Genomic DNA, 21,633 nt, shown 5'->3' with positions numbered 1-21,633 from the left:
TTGGTAATTCATACCTAGCAACAAAAAATACGGTAACTAACATAGAATTGCGATTACCTAACTAAAAAGGTGAGCAACTCAATTAGCTTGCTCCTACCAAAAACTTAAAACCAAAGTTTGGATAAGAATTTAATCTATGTTTACACATTTAATCTATGGAAAATCAAAGAACAATATGTCAATAAGATTTGTGTTGAGTAACCTGATTGCAAAAGCAGTGTGGACAACAAGGTCAATGTCTGGAGCTAACAAGAAGATGATTGAGGCACTAGCAACTAGGAAGAAGGAAGAGTGTCTGAAGAATCCAGAGCTTGGTCGGATTTTTAAACTATACAAATCAGAAAAGGTCGAATAATCAGAAATTAATAAATTCCCTGTAACTTTTGGTTCAGAATATTCACAACATTTATTTTTCTTTCTTTCTTATAGTGCTAAAGTTTAAACACTAGATAGGTTTCAGTTACACTGCACAAACCAATTGAACAAATTCAAACACTATAGACAGGTTTCAGTTACACTACACAAACCAATTGAACAAACAGAATAGTTGTGTAAAGCAAGTTTGATGCATATATATTACACTGACCTGCAATAATTTAAGAGCTACCAACCATTACGATTGTTTTTGAACAACCAAAATAATATATTAATAGATTGGATATGGAACAAGCAGTGGCCATTTCTCTAATTACATTGTTTCTTTCTTCTCTAATTTTTGGTTCAAAATAGGTACATTAAAAATACCCTTTTCATTCTATTAGTAAGACACAAAAGATAAGTGTCACTGTTCATAGTTCATAGTAAACCATTTAAAAGCTATTTTCCAAAGTTTCAATTGTCTTTTTACTCAATAGTTGTCATTCTATTAGTGATAGAGATTCGAACATGTAATCTTGAAGCTGTGTGCCTCAAGATGCAAGAAATGTCTCAAGATGCAAGAAATGATTTCAAAGAAAAAAGAAATGTTACAATATCCAACAAAATTGAAACTTTTTGAGCCAAGATGTTATGATGGAGCAAGAGAAGCTATTGTGGGATTTATGAAGAGGTCGTGTCTATTTGTTGTGAGCGATGATCTGAAAGTGAGGCAATTGACAACTACTTCTAGCATTCAGTATATGCAAGAGCTGGGGAATGTCAAGTTTATTGATTTGAAGGAACATATGGTGGAAATCAGGAAGTCACATGAGGTAATAATATTAGCAATCCACTCTTGACAACTTGTTCTTTAGCACCGCCACGATATTTGTTTTAAGAATATTTGATTCATATTAATAGATTTAGTTTGCATTTGTCTTAATTTGGTCAATATTTCTCCCTCTCCCAGGAATCCTATTATCGTCATAACCTTACCTGATTTTTGTGTTAAATACACTCAATACTTTGACTATCCCAGCCCACTGTAATATAGTAGTGGTGAATTATGCCTGACTTCACTCCCTCTTTAGTAAACCACCCATAAATAACAAGACAAAATTATAAATAAATTTTGCAACAGGTAAACATATAATTTTAAACAATCAGAGAAAGTGTAGCTGTCACTTACTTGCTTTGGTGAACTCTCTTTCTCCAGAAAACAATTGATGAGATCCACTGAATACAAAAAGATGAAATGGCATAAGTTCCACTTTCAAAGCTTTCATCAAATATATGCATGTTTTCAATAATGCAATTAGTAAACCAATCACACAAACCAAGCATATAGTAACCAATCACATATGATTGGTTTGTGTACACTTTATTTAGTTTCAATGTTTTATTCTAAATAGAAATCTAGTATTGATTTGCTCCATTTTATGGATTGATATTAAATAGTTCAGAGAAGAGACGAGCGGCAAGGAGTATGTAACGCCCTTCTTCACATTGATGTATGTTTTGTTTAGATTGAGGTTTGGTGTAGCTCGAGACTATATATAAATGTGGATTAAATATTAATCAATCTGAATAATGTTTATGACTTATGTAAATGAATCTAGCAAAATCAAATATATAAATAGAAAATTACATTAGACGATGTTAATTAATTCTCCTTCATCATGATCATTATGATTAGCATGAACGTCGTTAGCTTCTTCTTCTCCGACAACGTTAGGAGTGATTTGTGCGGTCAAAGGACTAACATAGGTGTCCATGTATGAATCATCATCTTTTACATTAACACCAATTGTTTTTCCCTGGAGAACCACGCACCACCTTTCATCACAAGGGTCTTGCACGTAAAATACTTGTCTAGCTTGTTCTTCCATGATGAAAGGGTCATTGTGGTAACCAAGTTTCTTTAGGTCTACCAACGTAGATCCTATATCATCGGTGCACATACCAGTGTTGTTGTCAACCCATTTACATTTGAAAACACATACAGTAAATTTCACATAGTTAAGCTCCCAAATTTCATCAATGAACCCAAAGTAAGGGATGGAAGCTACACAAGGATAGGCGTCATGCATACTTGCGAAGTGTTGAGATTCAACCCTTAGGGTGACCCCGCTGTTCTGCATTGTACTTTTGTTGTCTTGTGCTTTTGTGTAAAATGAATACTTGTTTATGTCGTATCCTTGCCAAGTTATAACATTTCTTTTAAGCCCATCTGCTAGCTTTCTTAATGTTTCTGAAACATTTTCATCTGCAAATATTGTATCTTTAAACCAATCACGGAAAGTCTTGTTATGCTTTTTCAACACCCAATTCTTTACATTTTTTGATTATTCTATTTGACTAAAGCTTCATGCTTAAGTATGTATGGCAAAACTTCATTACTGTTGTTCAAGACATATAAGTGAGCTTGTAACAAATCTTCTAGACTTGGAGTGATCACATGTAGTCCTCTTGAACCCTTACCACCCACTCTGTCATCATGCCGAGACTCAGGAAGGCCAATAGGTTTAGCCTTCTCAATGTTTTTTGAACAAAATTCAATGGCTTCTTCTGCAATGTACCTCTCAATAATAGATGCTTTTGGACGATATAGATTCTTTGTATACCCTTTGAAGATCTTCATGTATCGCTCAACCGGGTACATCCACCGCAAATAAACAGGACCACAACATTTGATTTCTCTGACCAGATGCACAATCAAGTGAATCATGATGTCAAAGAAAGCAGGGGGAAAATACATCTCCAACTGACACAATATAATTGCGGCCTCATTTTCCATCTCATCAAATTTGACAGGATTAATGACTTTGCTACATATGGCATGAAAGAAAAAGCACAAGCGAGTTATGGCTAACCTGACTTTGTTTGGCAAGATGTCTCGTATAGCCACGGCTAACAATTGTTGCATGAGCACGTGACAATCATGACACTTTAACCCTACAAGCTTAAGCTCCTTCAACTGCACAAGGCTCTTAATATTTGAAAAGTATCCTTGTGGAACCTTCACCCGACGAAGACACTGACAAAAACTTATCTTCTCCTTTTTGGACAAAGTATGACAAGCAGGGGGCAAGTAAATTTTCTTCCCATCAAACCTTGGATGCAACTGTGATCGTATCCCCATATCAGCTAGATCTTGACGGGTATTCAAGCCATCCTTCGTCTTGCCTTGAGTGTTAAGGAGTGTCCCAATGACACTGTCACAAACATTTTTCTCCACATGCATAACATCAATACAATGTCTAACATCTAGATCAGACCAGTACGGAAGATCAAAGAAAATGGACATCTTCTTCCATATGCTACTCTTACTTTTATCCTTCTTTTGGATCTTTCTAAATACAATATTCAGGTGTTGAACCCGCTGGTATACCTGCTCACCAATCAACGGTATCGACGAAATATCATGCTCTTGACTTCCATTAAAAGCTTTTTTCAGTTGTCTATAAGGATGATTGGGTGTTAGAAAATGGCGATGCCTACTGTAGACTATTTTTCTTCCATGTTTTAGTTGTATGTAGCTTGTGTTTTCTTCACAGATGGGGCATGCATGATGACCCTTAACACTGTAACTGCTGAGATTCCCATATTCTAGAAAGTCATTAATGGTACAAAAAAGCATTGCACGCATTTCAAATGTCTCCTTGCAAAACACATCAAACACTAAAACCCCCTCGTCCCACAACTTTCTCAGGTCTTCAGCCAACGGACTTAGATAAACATCAATGTCATTTCTTGGCTGTCTTAGGCCCGATATCATCATAGAAAACACCATGTATTTTCGTTTCATGCACAACCATGAAGGCAAATTGTAAAATACTAGCAGAACTGGCCATGAACTGTGTTAAGTGCTTAAGGTGCCATATGGATTCATTCCATCACTGGCTAGTCCAAGTCTAAGATTTCGTGGCTCTTTCCCAAAATTCGGATACAAACCATCAATCTTCTTCCACTGTGAGCAATCAGCCAGATGATGGACCATTCCATCAGAAATCCTTCCATTTGCATGCCATGTAAGGTCTTTTGCATCGTCCTCGTTAGCAAAAATACGCTTAAACCTTGGAATGATTGGAAGATACCACAAAATCTTTGCTGGAGGGTGATCAAGGTCGTACCCGAATCAAATAAACATTAAAAATGCAGTATCTAGGAAGTGGTCCTTGGTTGTTTTCCAACGAGCAATGGTCAACCAAACGTTCATAACAGATAGTAATAAAATAGTAATGAATTGGGGGGGTTGTTTGTTTTTGTAAATTAAACAACGAGCAAATTTTAATTAGAAAATATCAGAATTAAAACACGTTGTTTCCCCATGATTCACAAGCAAGTCACTTATCCTAGGTTACGAGAATTTATCCTTTATCAATTCAACCACTTAATCCAACCCTAAATTAAATAACTAAGCGAAATTTAACATAAGGCAGTCATTATGTGATTAAGCAACACATACACCAATTAATCATGAACGAAACTGATCATTAAGCATGAACGTAAATTAAGCTTAGAGACAATTAATCAAGCACTAAGCATGCATGAATTAATAGCAAAAAATACAGAGTAATTGGTGAAGAGGAAAAACTGATCAAAATTCAATAGTAATAATAAAACCTCAAAGAGAGTTATGCATGATCCTCAAGAGAAAACGACGTTGGAGACTTAGCCTTCCATTAATCAGTAGATAACGAAATTACAGATTGAAGCAGAAAATGAAATTTTATTGCTACGTGAATAGTAAAAACTAGAATTGCAAAACCTAAAATTATTCTTTCTCCCAAAACAAAAAGCTCTTCTCAAATTAAAACCTTGGTGCTGTTATATAGGTTCTCAGCCCCAAAGCTTACAAATCTGTTTTAAGTCCAAGCCCATAAATAAAATAAAATCTGGACAAGATAAGATAAGATTTGATAAAATAAAATCTAGATGAAATCAAATCTAGATAAGATAAGATAAGATAAAATCTAAATGAAATAATATCAACATGAGATAAAATCTGGATAAGATAAGATTTGATAAAATTGTCTACTCTCTTCAAGTCCAAGCCCAATTCCAGATTCAAGCCCAATTGCTTATAATTCTCCTGAAATTAAATTAAAAACACAAAATTAGTCCAGTAGGCCCAAATGATAAAACTGCATAATTAATTTGACAATTAAGGCTAATCAGTAATTAAAATGGTGACAAAAAGGGTTAAGAAATAGGAGAAAATGATAACACATCAAATCCCCTCACACTTAGCCTTTTGCACTCCTGGGCAAAATCAAAAAGCAAAGCAAGAAACGAATCCAGAGACATTAAAGAGAAACAAACAGACACAAAAGCAACTACATATTTCTCAATGAATCTCAAGGAATGAAAAGAATGGGTAACATCCAACACGTAAAGAGTTAAAGAATCAAGGTCGTCATGAAAATCATCCAAGCATCTCAAACATGGCAAGATAGTAAATCAGCTCAAGAATGAAAAGTGATAAAGCCTTACAAGATATGAACTCTATCTCTCAAGTGTCTAGGCTATTGTTTACTCTCAGAGCATCCATGAAAACAAACACCACATAGACTTGGCAAGACTCTAAAATTGACAACCACATCACAAACACATGCATATGAGGATCAAAAGGTCTTTTAAGGTTATAACGGGGCCAAGGACAAGGTAGAGGAAAGTATGGGATAGTAGCTAAAACCCAAAGGAATAGAGGAGCAATGGGGAATTAGTGGGAAGTAAGAAAAAGTAATAAACCCCAAAACCAAAATTACAAATTAAGCTTTAAAAAGTAAACCCAAAACAAAATCAACCAAGTCTTCATTTATTCAACTTCATTCTTTTTGTATTTTTTTTGTATTTTTTTGTGATTTTTTTTTGAACGTGAACAGTAGCAATTGAAAGCATTTGAAAAATAAAGAAACAATTAGGCAATATATGTATATACATCAAACATGGCCAACAAAAACATATCATCCAATGAAACATACCCCCCCCCCCCCTCACACTTATTCCCAAAACAATTCCAAAGCTCCAAAATTCCTTAAGGGTAGGGTGAAATCATGGTTTTTCACTTAAGGCTTGTAATGAGCTTCAAAACAAAGAAAGGGGAACATAGGCTCAAACGGGCTATCAAAGGAATTAATTCAAGGTAGGCTCATTTGGCTAGAGGCTTATAAGAACAAAATGCCTAAATCATCTCCCAACATGCATGTGAAGCAAGAAGTATCAACAAGAGTCAAGCCAAGGCTATTGTGCAAGCAATCAATGGGGCAAAACACACCGAATAAAACAGATAATGATGGCTCAAATTCTCACCAAGGGTAAATCTATCACTTTCAATTCAAGCATTCAAAACTACTTTGACATGTAGAGAAAAACAAGGGTTTCAATTCACAAAATTCCTAGAAACTCCTATTTCAAAAACAATTACCCATTACCTGTACATAACCAAAAATTCAAAGAGGAACATGCAATGTTGTACACAAAACATAAAACCAAAATAACAAAATTAACCTAGAAAAAAACCTAATAAAATTGAACTAGAATACCCAACCAAAATTAAAGAACAATCTCCCCTCCCCCCCACACTTAAACAACACATTGTCCTCAATGTAGCACAATCATAAGATCAAGAACAATCAATAAATTTGGACAAGTGCAGTAAAAGTAAAAAAAGAGACAGAAAAAGAAAACTCCCTAAGTCATGGCGGAAGAGGAGTAGGGTGAAGTAAGGAGGTCTCCTCCACCACTACATCCACTAAGGAGGGATTTGTGAGGAATGGTTTCAGCCGGTGTCCATTGACCTTGAAGCTCTTATCTGTGGATTCACTTTTGATCTCAATTGTACCATAAGGAAAAACATTAGTCACCACAAAAGGACCAATCCACTTTGACCTCAACTTACCACTCATGAGTCCGAGCCTAAAGTTATACAATAAAACTTTTTATCCAACCACGAAGTCCTTCTTAGCTATCAAGCTGTCATGGAACTTCTTGGTCTTCTCCTTGTAGAATTTGGAATTCTCATAGGCTTCTAAATGGATCTCATCTAGCTCACTTAGTTGCAACTTCCTTTCCTCTCCAGCCTGATCAATAGAGAAGTTGCAGGTCTTTACAGCCCAGTAGGCTTTGTGCTCTATCTCTACAGGAAGATGACATGCCTTGCCAAAGACAACCCGATAAGAAGACATTCCTATGGGTGCTTTGTAGGCAGTCCTATGTGCCCAAAGAGCATCATCTAGCCTGGTGCTCCAATCCTTTTTGTTTGGCTGCACAATCTTCTCCAAGATCCTTTTTATCTCCCTGTTTGAAATCTCAGCCTGCCCATTAGTTTGGGGGTGGTATGGTGTGGAAATTCTATGCATGACCCCATACTTTTTGAGCACGACATACATGGATCTGTTGCAAAAATGGGTGCCTTGATCACTGACGATGGCTCTAGGGACTCCAAACCTGCAAAACATATTAGATCTAACAAAATCCACAACGACCTTAGCATCGTTAGTTTTGGTGGGTTTGGCTTCCACCCATTTTGAAACATAATCAACAGTAAGGAGAATATAAACAAAACCAAAAGAGACAGGGAAAGGCCCCATAAAATCTATACCCCAGACATCAAACACCTCACAGAATGACATGGGTTTTTGAGGCATTTGTTGTCTCCATGAAGGTGAGCCACCTGCTCTCTGACAAGGCTCACAAGTGCTACAGATTCTCCACGCATCCTTGAAGATGGTGGGCCAATAGAAACTGCAGTCAAGCACCTTGTGAGTTGTCCTCTGTATGCCAAGATGGCCACCTGGTGCGGAAGACTGACAGAATTGTAGGACTGAGTCAATCTCATGGTCTGGAATGCATCTCCTAATAACCTGGTCACTGCACAACTTCCACAAATAAGGGTCATCCCAAATATAATGCTTTGCATCACTCTTAATTTTATCATTTTGAGCTTTAGATGCTAATGGAGGAAAAACAAAAGCAACCAAATAATTCACAATATTAGCAAACTAGGGAGTGGGGAAGGAATCAGGAATGCTATACAGAATGCACAAATGGTCATCCGAAAAATCATCCCGAATGGGTGAGTCCTCAGATGCACGCTCAATCCTACTCAGGTGGTCAGCCACAAGGTTCTGTGCACCACTCCGATCACGGATTTCCAAATCAAACTGTTGGAGCCAAAGCATCCACCTGATCAATCTAGGCTTTGATTCAGCCTTCTTCAACAGGTACTTCAGAGCTGCATGGTCAGTATAAACAATAACACGAGTACCAAGTAAATATGAACGAAATTTCTCAAGAGCAAAAACTATCGCTAATAGCTCTTTCTCTGTGGTAGTGTAATTTGCTTGAGCAGCATCCAAAGTTCTGGAAGCATAGTAGATCACCCTAGGCAGCTTATCAATCTTTTGAGCAAGGATAGCCCCCAATGCGTAATTGGATGCATCACACATTAACTCAAATGGAGTTGTCCAATCAGGTGCCTGAATAATAGGGGTGGTAGTCACCGCAAGCTTGAGGCAATCAAAAGCCTTTTTGCATCGGTCATCAAAATCAAACTCCACCTCCTTTTGCAGCAGATTGGATAGTGGAAGGGCCAGTTTGCTAAAGTCCTTGATAAAGCGCCTATAAAACCCTGCATGACCAAGAAAAGAACGAACCTCTCGCACACAAGAGGGGTAAGGCAATTGTGAAATAACATCTATTTTTGCAGGGTCTACCTCTATGTCCTTACTGGAAATGATATGCCCTAAAACTATACCTTGTTCTACCATGAAGTGACATTTTTCAAAATTCAGCACAAGGTTAGTTTCAATGCACCTATTAAGAACTCTATCCAGACTATCCAAACATGCATCAAAAGAGGATCCATAAACAGTAAAATCATCCATAAAAACCTCTATGCAACTCTCTAAAAAATCACTGAATATGCTAAGCATACATCGCTGGAAGGTACCAGGGGTGTTGCATAGGCCAAAGGGCATCCTTCTATAGGCAAAAGTGCCAAAGGGCATCCTCCTATAGGCAAAAGTGCCAAAGGGACAGGTGAATGTGGTCTTTTCTTGATCCTCAGGAGCAATATGAATTTGTAAATAACCAGAAAAACCATCAAGAAAACAGTAATGAGACTTACCTGCCAAGCGCTCAAGCATTTGATCAATGAAAGGCAGGGGAAAATGATCTTTTCTGGTTACTTGATTCAGCCTCCTATAATCAATGCAGACTCGCCAGCTCTTCTGCAATCTTGTGGGGATAAGCTCACCCCTCTCATTCTTGATCACTATGAGGCCTGTCTTCTTAGGAATCACTTGGACCGGACTCACCCACTAGCTATCAGAAATGGGGTAGATGATTCCAGCTTGTAAGAGCTTGGTCACTTCCTTTTTCACCACATCTAGAATGCCGGGGTTGAGTCGCCGCTGTGGCTGCCTCACTGGCTTAGCTCCATCCTCTAAAAGTATCCTATGCATGCAGGTAGATGGGCTAATACCAAGAATGTCTGCTAAAGTCCATCCAATGGCCTTCTTATGCTTCTTGAGAACTAGCAACAACTTCTCCTCTTGCTCAACAACAAGGGAGGTAGAGATGATCACTGAAAATTTTTCCTTGTCCTCCAAGTAAGCATATTTGAGGTTTGCTGGTAAGGGCTTCAACTCTGGTGTGGGTGGTGGATGAATAATGGGAGGAACCAGGGTAGGAGAAGAAGAAGGTTCGCCAGCCTGTACCTCATAAAGCAAGTCAAAAGTGTATGTACTTCCTGCAACATGGTTAGTGCATTTTGACTCTAAAAAATCAACATCAAGAGGCACAACACCCAAAAAATCAGAACCAGACTCAAATTCAAATTCACTCTCAGCATAAAAATCAGATATATGATCAAATTCAAACTCAGATTTAGATTCAATGCATAAGGAATGACAAGTATGCAGATCAGATAAAAATGGATGTTTCCTACCATGAAGAACAAAATCAAAATCAAACATATAATCATCAACAATCTGATCAATTATCTCAGCACGAAAAATAGAATGATCCTCAGATGGATGTTTCATGGTATCAAGAATGTTAAAATGAACAACAATATCACCAAATTCCATAGGCAATGTGCCATCATAAACATCTATCTTGGTTCGGGCCGTTTTCATAAATGGCCTGACTAAAATAATTGGAACTGAACCATGGGAAAATCCCTCTTCCATATTAAGAACATAAAAATCAACATGAAAAATAAGTTCACCAACCCAAATCAGCACATCCTCTATGAAACCTACGGGGTAAGCGACACTTCTATTTGCCAAATGAATCACCACATCTGTAGATTGCAAAGGTCCAAGAGATAAAGAATTGAAAATGAACATGCATGACACTAACTGATGCTCCTAGATCTAGCATGGCATTCTCAAATTTACTGTTCCCAATAATGCAAGGTATACAAAAAGTATCTGGGTCCTTACATTTCTCAGGAATGTGAGGAACAAATTTACCTATCAATGCTGACACATTTCTGCCCATGCTAATCCTTTCATTGCCTTTGAGCTTCCTTTTATGGGTGCACAACTCCTTTAGAATCTTGGCATATCTTGGAATTTGCTTGATGGCATCTAGCAGAGGTATGTTCACCTCTACTTTCCTGAAGGTCTCCAAGATCTCCTTTTCCGCTTTTTCATTTTTTTGTTTGGAATTGCTTTAAGTGGAAATGGAAGAGGGATATGAGGCTGCTGTAAGTCAAAATTACTAGAAGAAGGTCCACCTGCATGAAAATTTTTGCTAAGAAGCTTTCTCTTTTGTGAAACTATCTCATCCTCTTTTTCAGGTGTAGAATGAAGCTTGACAAATTTAGGTGCAGGTGCTGCTACTGGTGGAGGCACTTGAATTTGGTTGCCAGACCTCAAGGTGATGACACTCATATTTTTTGGATTCTGCACAGTTTGTGAAGGCAATTTGTCAGAATTTTGGGACTGAGCTTGGTTCATCTGAGTAGCCATCTACCCCATCTGATTTGTCAGACTCTGAAAGGAGGCTCTTGTCTCTTGCTGAAATTGCATATTCTGGATGGTCATTTGCCTCACTAACTCTTCTAAGGAAGGTTGAGGAGGAGCCTCAGTTGCTTTCAGTCTTTGTTGTGACTGTTGCTGTATTGGAGGAGGAACATATGGCTTGCTTGGATCAGCAACATTGTGAAAAGGAGGGACAAGCTGTTGTTGTTGTGGAGGACTTGTCCATCTCAGATTTGGATGATTCCTCCAACCTGGATTGTATCTATTGCTTGAAAGGTCATAATTATTCTACTGTTGTTGGTTTTGCTGCTGAGGAGGTCTATTATAAATGTTTGCAGCATAAGCTTCAGGTTGCTCATTGACTCCAAATTGCTGCAAAGAAGGACAAAGATCTGTATGGTGATCTGCAGAAAAACATAGATCACAGACTCGTGCAACAGATGAAGATTTCTGATTCATGGCAAGCTGAGTTACCAGGTTGACCAAGGCATCAAGTTTTCCTTCAAGCTTTTTATTTTCAATAGATGAAGATGAATCCGTGGCCACCTCATGGACTCCACTAAGGACAATAGCATCATTTCTTGCACTGAATTGTTGGGAGTTGGAAGCCATCTTCTCAATCAAATTCCTAGCTTCAGCAGGGGTTATATCACCAAGAGGTCCACCACTGGCAGCATCAATCATACTCCTCTCCATGTTGCTAAGTCCCTCGTAGAAATATTGAAGAAGGAGTTGCTCAGAAATCTGGTGGTGAGGGCAGCTTGCACACAATTTCTTGAATCTTTCCCAGTACTCATACAAGCTTTCTCCACTAAGTTGCCTAATGCCTGAAATGTCTTTTCTGATGGCAGTGGTCCTAGATGCAGGGAAGAATTTCTCCAAGAACACCCTCTTAAGGTCATCCCAGTTGAAAATGGACCTGGGAGCAAGGTAGTATAGCCAATCTTTTGCCACTCCCTCCAGAGAATGAGGAAAAGCCTTTAGAAAGATATGATCTTCTTGAACATCAGGGGGCTTCATGGTGTAACAAACAATATGGAACTCCTTAAGATGCTTATAAGGATCTTCACCTGCAAGACCATGAAACTTGGGCAGCAAATGTATTAGTCCAGCCTTGAGAACATAAGGAACACCTTCATCAGGATATTGAATGCACAAGCTTTCATAAGTGAAATCAGGTGCAGCCATCTCCCTAAGAGTCCTCTCACGAGGTGGAGGTAGAGCCATGTTCTCAGTATGAAAATTAGTAGTCGAATGCTCAAAATCAGAATATTCAGAATCACTCGCAACAGAATACTCAAAATGCTCAAAATGCACAGAATGACCAGGATGCACACTATGCCTAACTAATCTATGAAAGGTTCTATCTATTTCAGGATCAAAGGGTTGTAAATCACCCGGATTACCCCTAGTCATGCATTATATGCAGCAAATAATGTGTTCTCAACAAGCACCTAACAAGGGGGTAAAACTACAGCTATACTCAAACAATATTAAAATGAGCTAAAATTTTGTGAGGAACACCCTAAAATCATGAAAAGATAGCACCAAAAATTTCAAACAAAAATTCAAAGTCTAACTATGAAAACTACCTAAGCAAAGTTTAGAAAAATAGGACAATAATACTTGAAAAATAAAAAAAAACTTAGTAAATGGCTGATTTTTGGAGTTTGGGAGACCCCAACCGGCTAAAGCGGGTTGTCATAGTATGGAAGTTTTTTTTTTCTACCCAAAATGCATATATAATAATAGTCATTTTGATACCCGGAGCAAAAGTTATGGTCGTTTTAAGTTTTGCTAAAAACAAGTTCCCAAAATTTTTGTCTCTCTCAAATACTGTCACACCAGGTGCTCCTGGTATTTTTCACACAAAATATGGATCAAAAGAAGCTACCACACAAAAAATCAGCCAAACATAACAACTCTAACTATCAAAACAAAAATCGCTAATTAAATTGCAAAATCATTCACTAATTCCTAGTCGCTAATCACCGTTCATCATTATTCACAACATATCACAAAGCTGAAGCAATCGCTGAATCAGTCACTAAAAACAATCGCTAAAAACAATCGCTAAATAGGGAATGCAACTGAAATGCAAAACAAAATGCTACACAAAATAAGATAACTAAACACTATTATGAACCTTTGGCCCACTGCTCCCCGGCAACGGCGCCAAATTTGATCGAGGTCGTACCCGAATCAAATAAACATTAAAAATGCAGTATTTAGGAAGTGGTCCTAGGTCATTTCCCAACGAGCAATGGTCAACCAAACGTTCATAACAGATAGTAATAAAACAGTAACGAATTAGGGGGGTTGTTTGTTTTTGTAAATTAAATAGCAAACAAATTTTAATTAGAAAATATCATAATTAAAACATGTTTCCCCTTGATTCACAAGCAAGTCTCTTATCCTAGGTTACAAGAATTTATCCTTTATCAGTTCAACCACTTAATCCAACCCTAAATAAAATTACTAAGTGAAATTTAACATACGGCAGTCATTATGTGATTAAGCAACACATAGACCAATTAATCATGAACGAAACTAATCATTAAGCATAAACATAAATTAAGCTAGAGACAATTAATCAAGCACTAAGCATGCATGGATTAATAGCAACAAATACAGCGTAATTGGTGAAGAGGAAAAACTTATCAGAATTCAATAGTAATAATAAAATCTCAAAGAGAGTTGTGCTTGATCCTCAAGAGAAAACGACGCTGGAGACTTAGCCTTCCATTAACAAATTGAAGCAAAAAACCAAATTTTATTGCTACGTGAATAGTAAAAACTAGAATTGCAAAACCTAAAATTATTCTTTCTCCCAAAACGAAAAGTTCTTCTCAAACTAAAACCTTGGTGCTGTTATATAGGTTCTCAGCCCCAAAGCTTACAAATCTGTTTTAAGTCCAAGCCAATAAATAAAATGAAATCTGGACAAGATAAGATAAAATTTGATAAAATAAAATCTAGATGAAATCAAATCTAGATAAGATAAGATAAGATAAAATCTAGATGAAATAATATCTAGATGAGATAAAATCTGGATAAGATAAGATTTGATAAAATTGTCTGCTCTCTTCAAGTCCAAGCCCAATTCCGGATTCAAGCCTAATTGCTTATAATTCTCTTGAAATTAAATTAAAAACACAAAATTAGTCTAGTAGGCCCAAATGATAAAACTACATAATTAATTTGACAATTAAGGCTAATCAGTAATTAAAATGGTGACAAAAAGGGTTAAGAAATAGGAGAAAATGATGACAAATCAGAGGGCCCTTCTTTGAGTTTTCATTAGAACTGCTTTCCTCTTCATTCTTCACTTTGTACCGTGAAGTCCCACAGATAGGGCATTTGGACATTTCTTGGAATTCATGCCTGTACAGTATGCAATCGTTGGGGCAAACATGAATCTTCTGATACTCCATACCCATCGGACACAATATCTTTTTCGCCTTATAGTAATTTTTAGGCAGCGTGTTGTCCTCTGGAAGCAGATTATGCACTACCTCAAGCAGTGAGGTAAAACTTTTGTCACTCCACCCATACTTGGCCTTCACATTAACCAAACTTAACACTGCAGACCGTATACAAAGGCTTCTTTGAATCACTCTGCAATCCTTCATACATAGGGGCGTGTGCTTGCTGAAAAGACTCTTGTCCAAGGTCATGAATCATGTCCTCCAAGCGATCTCCCATTCCTACATCAAACGATTCAGCTTGGGACCCACTCTACATGTTTGTCACTTCACCATGCCATATCCACGTCGTGTAATTCTTCTTAATCCCATCACACAATAGATGCTCCTGTATGTCGTCCAGTAGTTGTCGTCTTCCGTTCAAACAGTTGATGCAAGGACAATAATATTTTCCTTCTTCATTCGGTCGACCTCTTTCTGAAGCAAATTGCAAGAGCTATTTGACGCCATCCTCATATTCTGGGCTCATGCGAATTTCATTCATCCAACTTCGATCCATCTAAGCAATTCCATGCATGAAAATCTCACTTTTATATTTAAAGGTGTGGTCCTATCCCATTTAGGAATACTATCTTTTATGTTAGCTTCATACGTCAGGGTTAGCATTATTTTGAAAAATTTGACTAAATTTCAGCAGTATTTCGCATTGGTCTCCAAGATACACAACTTGAAATGCATTGTACCGAAATTTTATCAAATTAATCAAAATAATAATAACCTTAACGAATGAATCTAACATAAAAATACTAGTCTCCCCAAACTGTCCAAACGGACAATTCAAGACTAAATACAATGACTAATGCAAACTATCCGCAAGAATCATTGCATTCAGTCTCAAACAGGAATCTAAGGTTCACTCATCATGAAGAACAATTGTTTATATGGAAAATTACATTGATGACGTACAAGAACATACAAAATCTAAATTTTGATTACAGACAAATATCGACATCAACAATTGTTTGTATAGCATATTACATTCATGACATACAAGGACATCAACAATTGTCTATGTGTGTATCTCTGTTTGTGTGTGTGTGTGACTCTATGTGAGTGTTTGTGTGCTTGTGTGTGTGTGTGTGTTTGTCTATGTGCGTGTCTGTGTCTTTGTGTGTGTTTGTCCGTGTGTGTGTGTGTGTCTGTGTGTGTGTGTGTGTGTGGCTGTGTGTGTCTGCATGTATGGGGTTCATTCGAGGGTACCAAAGGATCATCATATTCTAAACATCATTAGCGACACGATGCACTCCTATATTGAAGAGTTACTAAACCAATGAGGCCAGAACAAGCATTATAATCAATTTGCAGCGACATGAATTCACCTTCTTTGGAGGACACTACAATTCTGCCATCTATTATGCAACTACCAACGAATAACACTTAGATTCTCAAAAGCTAAGTTAACAAGGATTCAATCACACTCTAACTATAAACACTTCCATCCATGCTCATGAGCAAATTCAATTGCTGGCATAGAGAGATTCCCAGAGAGAGAAACAACCGCTACAATCTCTAAATTGATATGGTTTACAAAAAAGTCATATCCTATCAAATCAATTCTAATAGGTAACCCTAATGGGCTGATTCTGCTTGTTGTAAGAGTTATAGTTATTTATCCATTGTTAGTTAACTTTCTAACAGAATGTGGCAGAGATAGGCTACTAAATAGATTGGAAGAGAAGACTAGATTTTCTCTTATAGTAAGAGATTGGTCCTGGGGAATGGTCTTGGACCCTCAAAATACTGAGAATATACCATAATGTTGTTGTTGGTGCTACAAAACCCTAAATAGATTGAGAGACTATTGAAGATCAAACGTGGCAAGTAGTGACTAATTAAGATTGCAATCTTTAATGTTGGAAGTTCTGAATGCATTCTAGTTTACGTACACACACAATTTTAGTATATGAAGCACTTGGTTCCTTTGTGCTATGGTCATTGGACAACATTGTTGCAGACCTTGCCAGTCATCAAGGAGTTGTTAAGGGATATAAGTAGGCAGTCCAGCAATCATCATCGAAATCTTAGGTACCCTTTCAAATCATAACATTATATTTGGTGTAGTCCTTTTAAAGGTGTTGCATATAATATTTTAAATCAAACACCAGTATGCAACATTTTAAATCAAACACTAGTATATAAGATTGTAAAGCAAACACCAGTATATAAGATTTTAAATCAAACACCAGTATATGCATACTAGTTCCTACATATGTGCTTGAAGTTGCTATAACCCTAAAGAGCTTCAACAACAATGCGAATTAAAAGTAGTATATGATAACCTGGAAAAAAAACCATAGTCCAAGTGACACGTTTCAAATTGAAATCTAGTTATATAGATGATAAGGTCAACCTTGCAATATACTATGTGGTTAGTTATCCAATGCCTAATCAACTCTTATATAAGAAACTTTTTTTTAACTACAAAACTGCAATTGGTGGAAAATGTAATTTATTCTGCAAACTTTTAGGGTAGGATTGTGTTAAAAACAATTTTGGAACTTCTTAAATTTATAAAATTATAAAGTTTATTATCTGTATGGTTATTATTAATTGTATTTATCTTTTCTTGCATAGAAACTGCACCTCAAAGCCTGAAACTAAAGTTTAGTTTGTGATTGTTATTGTTGATTCATCGTACAATTTTCCAGAAAAGGAGAAGGGAAACGCATTGTTTGATTGTGTGCTCTATCATTCCTGCAAGCTTGTTTGGCTTGATTACCTGTTCAAAAACAGATATTTTAATGTTTGATTATGAGGACAATGATTTTGGAGGCGTGCTTAGTTCAATTTTTTTTTTTGAAATCTTTATTGATGAATCACATTTTTAAATCTCAAAATGGGTTCAAGGAAGCAGAAATTTCACCTTATCATTTGTTACTATTTTTGTAGTTTTCCCTTTACCTGTGAAATTTTGGAATGGAAATGTCTTAGTTTCAAACCCAAGTAACCAACTTTATCTCTCAAATGGAAGTATTTTCTGTCATAAGAAGTAGGATATTGTATATTTCATGTGATGATGATTAAATTGCTATGCCTGAGTATGAAGTGTTCTAATTTTCTTTTACCATAATGCAGGTAATACCTTGTGTTGTGCTGTCCTTGTAAATTCATCCAATAACCCGGCATCATCCACTTAATAGGATTCTCTGGGCATTTTGTGTTTATCTTGAAGCTGTTTCTGTTCTCCCTCAGCTGCGGGTCATGCAGAACACTAAGGTCTCAAAGATATACATTTTTGCCTTTTACCTTTTCTTTATTATCTTTTGAATGTTTTAAATGGTGATGATGATGTGGTTATTACATCTTCTTTTGCTAGTTAGTCTTCACTCTTCATAAATACAATTATCATTCAACTTTGCCTGTTAGTCTTTCTAAACAAAGTTGGATTTAATTTTTAAATTCAACTTTCAGATTGTTGAACCATTCATAGCACACTATATTTTTGCTCTTGGAGTTGCAAGGTTCTTGAGTTGTGCACAATGGGTCCTCCAGGTTTGTCAAAATTTGAACTCTTGTAAGTTTTTATCACCTAATTCTGGAAATATGTATACAAATTTATTGTAATATCCCAGAGATGTTTGGTATGGAGAATTTCATATTTAAAACATTGGGTCTATCGCTTGAATGTTTCTATATGACACTTCTACTTGAAACTAATTTACCACACGACGATAGGGTTCTGATGGTTCCTAAGGAGAGTTGTTGCATAAGAATTTTGGCATCAAGATCTAGGGCTTGCCAGTTATATCTTTTGGCCTTGTCAACCATTAATATCCAATGATAGATAGGCCTATGATATACTTTGGCCTAGTTTTGATTACCTTTTACCTTATGTTAGCCTTTCAGTAGTAAAACTCTATAGGCTAAGAATGTCGAGCTCTATTATGTTGGTAGGTGTTTTCTTTTGATGTTGTGGATTCTGATGGTGGAGAAATTTGGGCAACTTGAAAGATGGTTTGAAAATGAAAAGAAGAGTGTCCCAACTCTCTCTATTTCTAGAGAAATGTCTAATTTGGGTAAGACTGATGTGTGGAAGACTATATCTCAAATTAAAGATGAGAAGTTAGGGACTTTAGAGAAGCCTGATTGATACAACCATTCCTTGATGATAATGACTCAATTACATCACAGACATTTAATTATCGCCCCATTAGTGAAATTGAAAGTTTGGAAAACAACAACATTGTGGATGTGATTGGTGTGGTGACTTCTATTAGGCCTAGAACATCAATCATGAGAAAAATGGCACTGAAGTTCAGAAGAGAACTCTCCAGTTGAAAGACATGTCTGGCCGAAGTGTTGAGTTAACTCTATGGGGAAATTTTTGCATTGTAGAAGGACAAAGGTTGCAAACTATTTGTCATGTTGGGGAATTTCTAGTTTTGGCTACAAAAGTTGTCATATTAAATGATTTCAATGGGAAGTCTGTCGGGACTATAACCACTAGTCAGCTATATGTGGAGGCTGATTTTCCCGAGGCTTGTACACTGAAAAGATGGTTTGAAAATGAAGGGAAGAGTGTCCCAACTCTCTCTATTTCTAGAGAAATGTCTAATTTGGGTAAGACTGATGTGTGGAAGACTATATCTCAAATTAAAGATGAGAAGTTAGGGACTTTAGAGAAGCCTGATTGGATATTTGTCTTTGTAGTTGTTTCACACATTAAGGTTGATAACTTCTGTTACCCAGGGTGCCCTCTCAGATAGGGGATAGACAATGTAACAAAAAGGTGACTAATAACGCAGATGGGACATGGCATTGTGAAAGATGTAATCAGTTTATTGACGCATGTGACTTTAGGTACTTACTGTCAATGCAGATACAGGATCACACTAGCATAACATGGAATTGGATAGGTGTTCCTAGAGTTAAAAACTTAAAATCTTGGTTCTTTGCCTTGCCTAACCAATTGAAGACATCCACTTATTTATTTAAATTGTCCAAGCTTGATTGAATCTGTATGCATAACGAATTCTTATTAATGGATTTCAATTTTAGGTAAGGTCTATAAGGGTAAAATGACAAATAATCTGAACGTTGCAATCAAGCACATAATCAATGATGATGGAAATGTGGACACTTTTGTTAGACAAATTACAAGCTTATCTTATGTCAGACACCCAAATATCAGTAGTTGCAAACAATCACAGTTTACTTGGTGCCAACTTAAAGTGGAATTAAACAAGGAATATACTTAAAGTGCATAAAAAGTTAAATAATGCTCAAGATAGGCAATCCTAGCTTAAATCTTACCCTTTCCTTGATGTCACCCAAAGTCGGAAAGTACAACTTATTAAATTCCTCTCTGAATGCAACCACAAACCTAAATAAAGTTTAGAAACCAGCAAGAATAAGACAATTAGAATCTGTTTGATTTGTATAAATTTAAGGGACAACAAGATACATCTACTATATTATAGTATTTTCACTTTTAAAGGACTAAAGATGAATTATTGACCATAATTGATATATTAGCATTTGTATATCATTAACTCACTCTTACTTAGTCTGTCTCTCAACTTGCAATTACAACTTCATTGCAACTCAGCATTTGTGTAGGCTTTAAATACCTGATACAGTTAACAATTGTATGATGGATCAAGCTTAAGCTTCTAACTTCTAACAACACGATGCAATGACGCAAATTTCATGATTCACATGCCTTATAACTAGTCAAACATGATTTGGAATACTATTATTTATCAATTGTACTGTACACTTAAATTTCTATAAATAGCACACACATTGTTTCCCTATCTGCACAGACAAACTAAATCTAAGATAGTTTTACTCGGAGGAACAAGAGAAATTCAAAGAGTGAGAGATGGAGAACTTCCCTGTGATCAACTTGGAGAATATCAATGGTGAGGAGAGAAAGACTATCTTGGACCAAATTCAACATGCTTGTCAGAACTGGGGATTTTTTGAGGTAACCCACAACCGCAAACTTCTTTACAAAACCTTTGTCATACTCACTCAAATTTATTTATATCTATACATTTGCACCTAAAGTTTTCTTAATCTTGTTCATTTTAATTATGTTAACTGTGATGGTTTCCTCTAGGTTTCGAAAACCATAATACTTCACTAGTTTTTAAGTTAAACAGAGAATTATATGGGCTTCATTACCCAAAACACCAAAACATTTGTTAACTAATACTTAAATTTCACATGTCATTAAGGAAATAGTAAACTCCAACATAAGGTATTATATTGTATTATGAGGCATTGTCATTATAGTCATGTTTGCACAATCAACTAATGCAGGTACTAAACTAAACTATGGGCTTTAAGTGTTCTTTTTTTTTGTTACAAAATTTCACATACAAAAAACCAACAACTATCATATTTAGGCATGTAGAAGCTCTTGTTCATGGTCATAAGTATGATATTTGGGAATCCATACCCTATAATAGAGACATACCTTTAGCCAATTGGTTCAACACTTGTTGTACAAGAGAAGTATGTTGCAAGCGCTTTGGCAGATAATCCAACAGTGGCTCACATTACAAAGTGGAACGAAACATAACCTACAAATTTAAACGCAAGACCTTGTGAAGGCAAATAACTGATTAGAAAAGTTGAAATTGAGGAAAGCATGCAAATAACTTTCAGAGTCTCAAAAGGCTTATTGTACTTACAGAATTGACTCTTTGTGCCTCAGATTTCCAATCTTCACCATTCCTCCCCAATGACAGGACACTTTAAACCTCAACCAAATTTGGTTAGGCTCGGCACCTCCTTCTACTGGTCAAGCATGTACTTTGACACTAAAGCTTTTGTTCGCAACTGCA

At 36.6% G+C, this 21,633-nt stretch overlaps 1 non-coding gene across 1 annotated transcript; it reads left to right on the top strand.

Annotated features, from left to right (window-relative positions):
- The first annotated feature begins 12,096 nt into the window (after positions 1 to 12,096).
- LOC113001349 (small nucleolar RNA R71) lies at positions 12,097 to 12,203 on the top strand. The gene has a single exon (XR_003266666.1). It is a non-coding gene; the product is annotated as a small nucleolar RNA R71 (small nucleolar RNA).
- Positions 12,204 to 21,633: the final 9,430 nt, after the last annotated feature.

Source organism: Glycine max, chromosome 3 (assembly GCF_000004515.6).
Source record: "Glycine max cultivar Williams 82 chromosome 3, Glycine_max_v4.0, whole genome shotgun sequence".
Taxonomy (NCBI): domain Eukaryota; kingdom Viridiplantae; phylum Streptophyta; class Magnoliopsida; order Fabales; family Fabaceae; genus Glycine; species Glycine max.
This window is presented reverse-complemented; position numbering and strand designations above follow the sequence as displayed.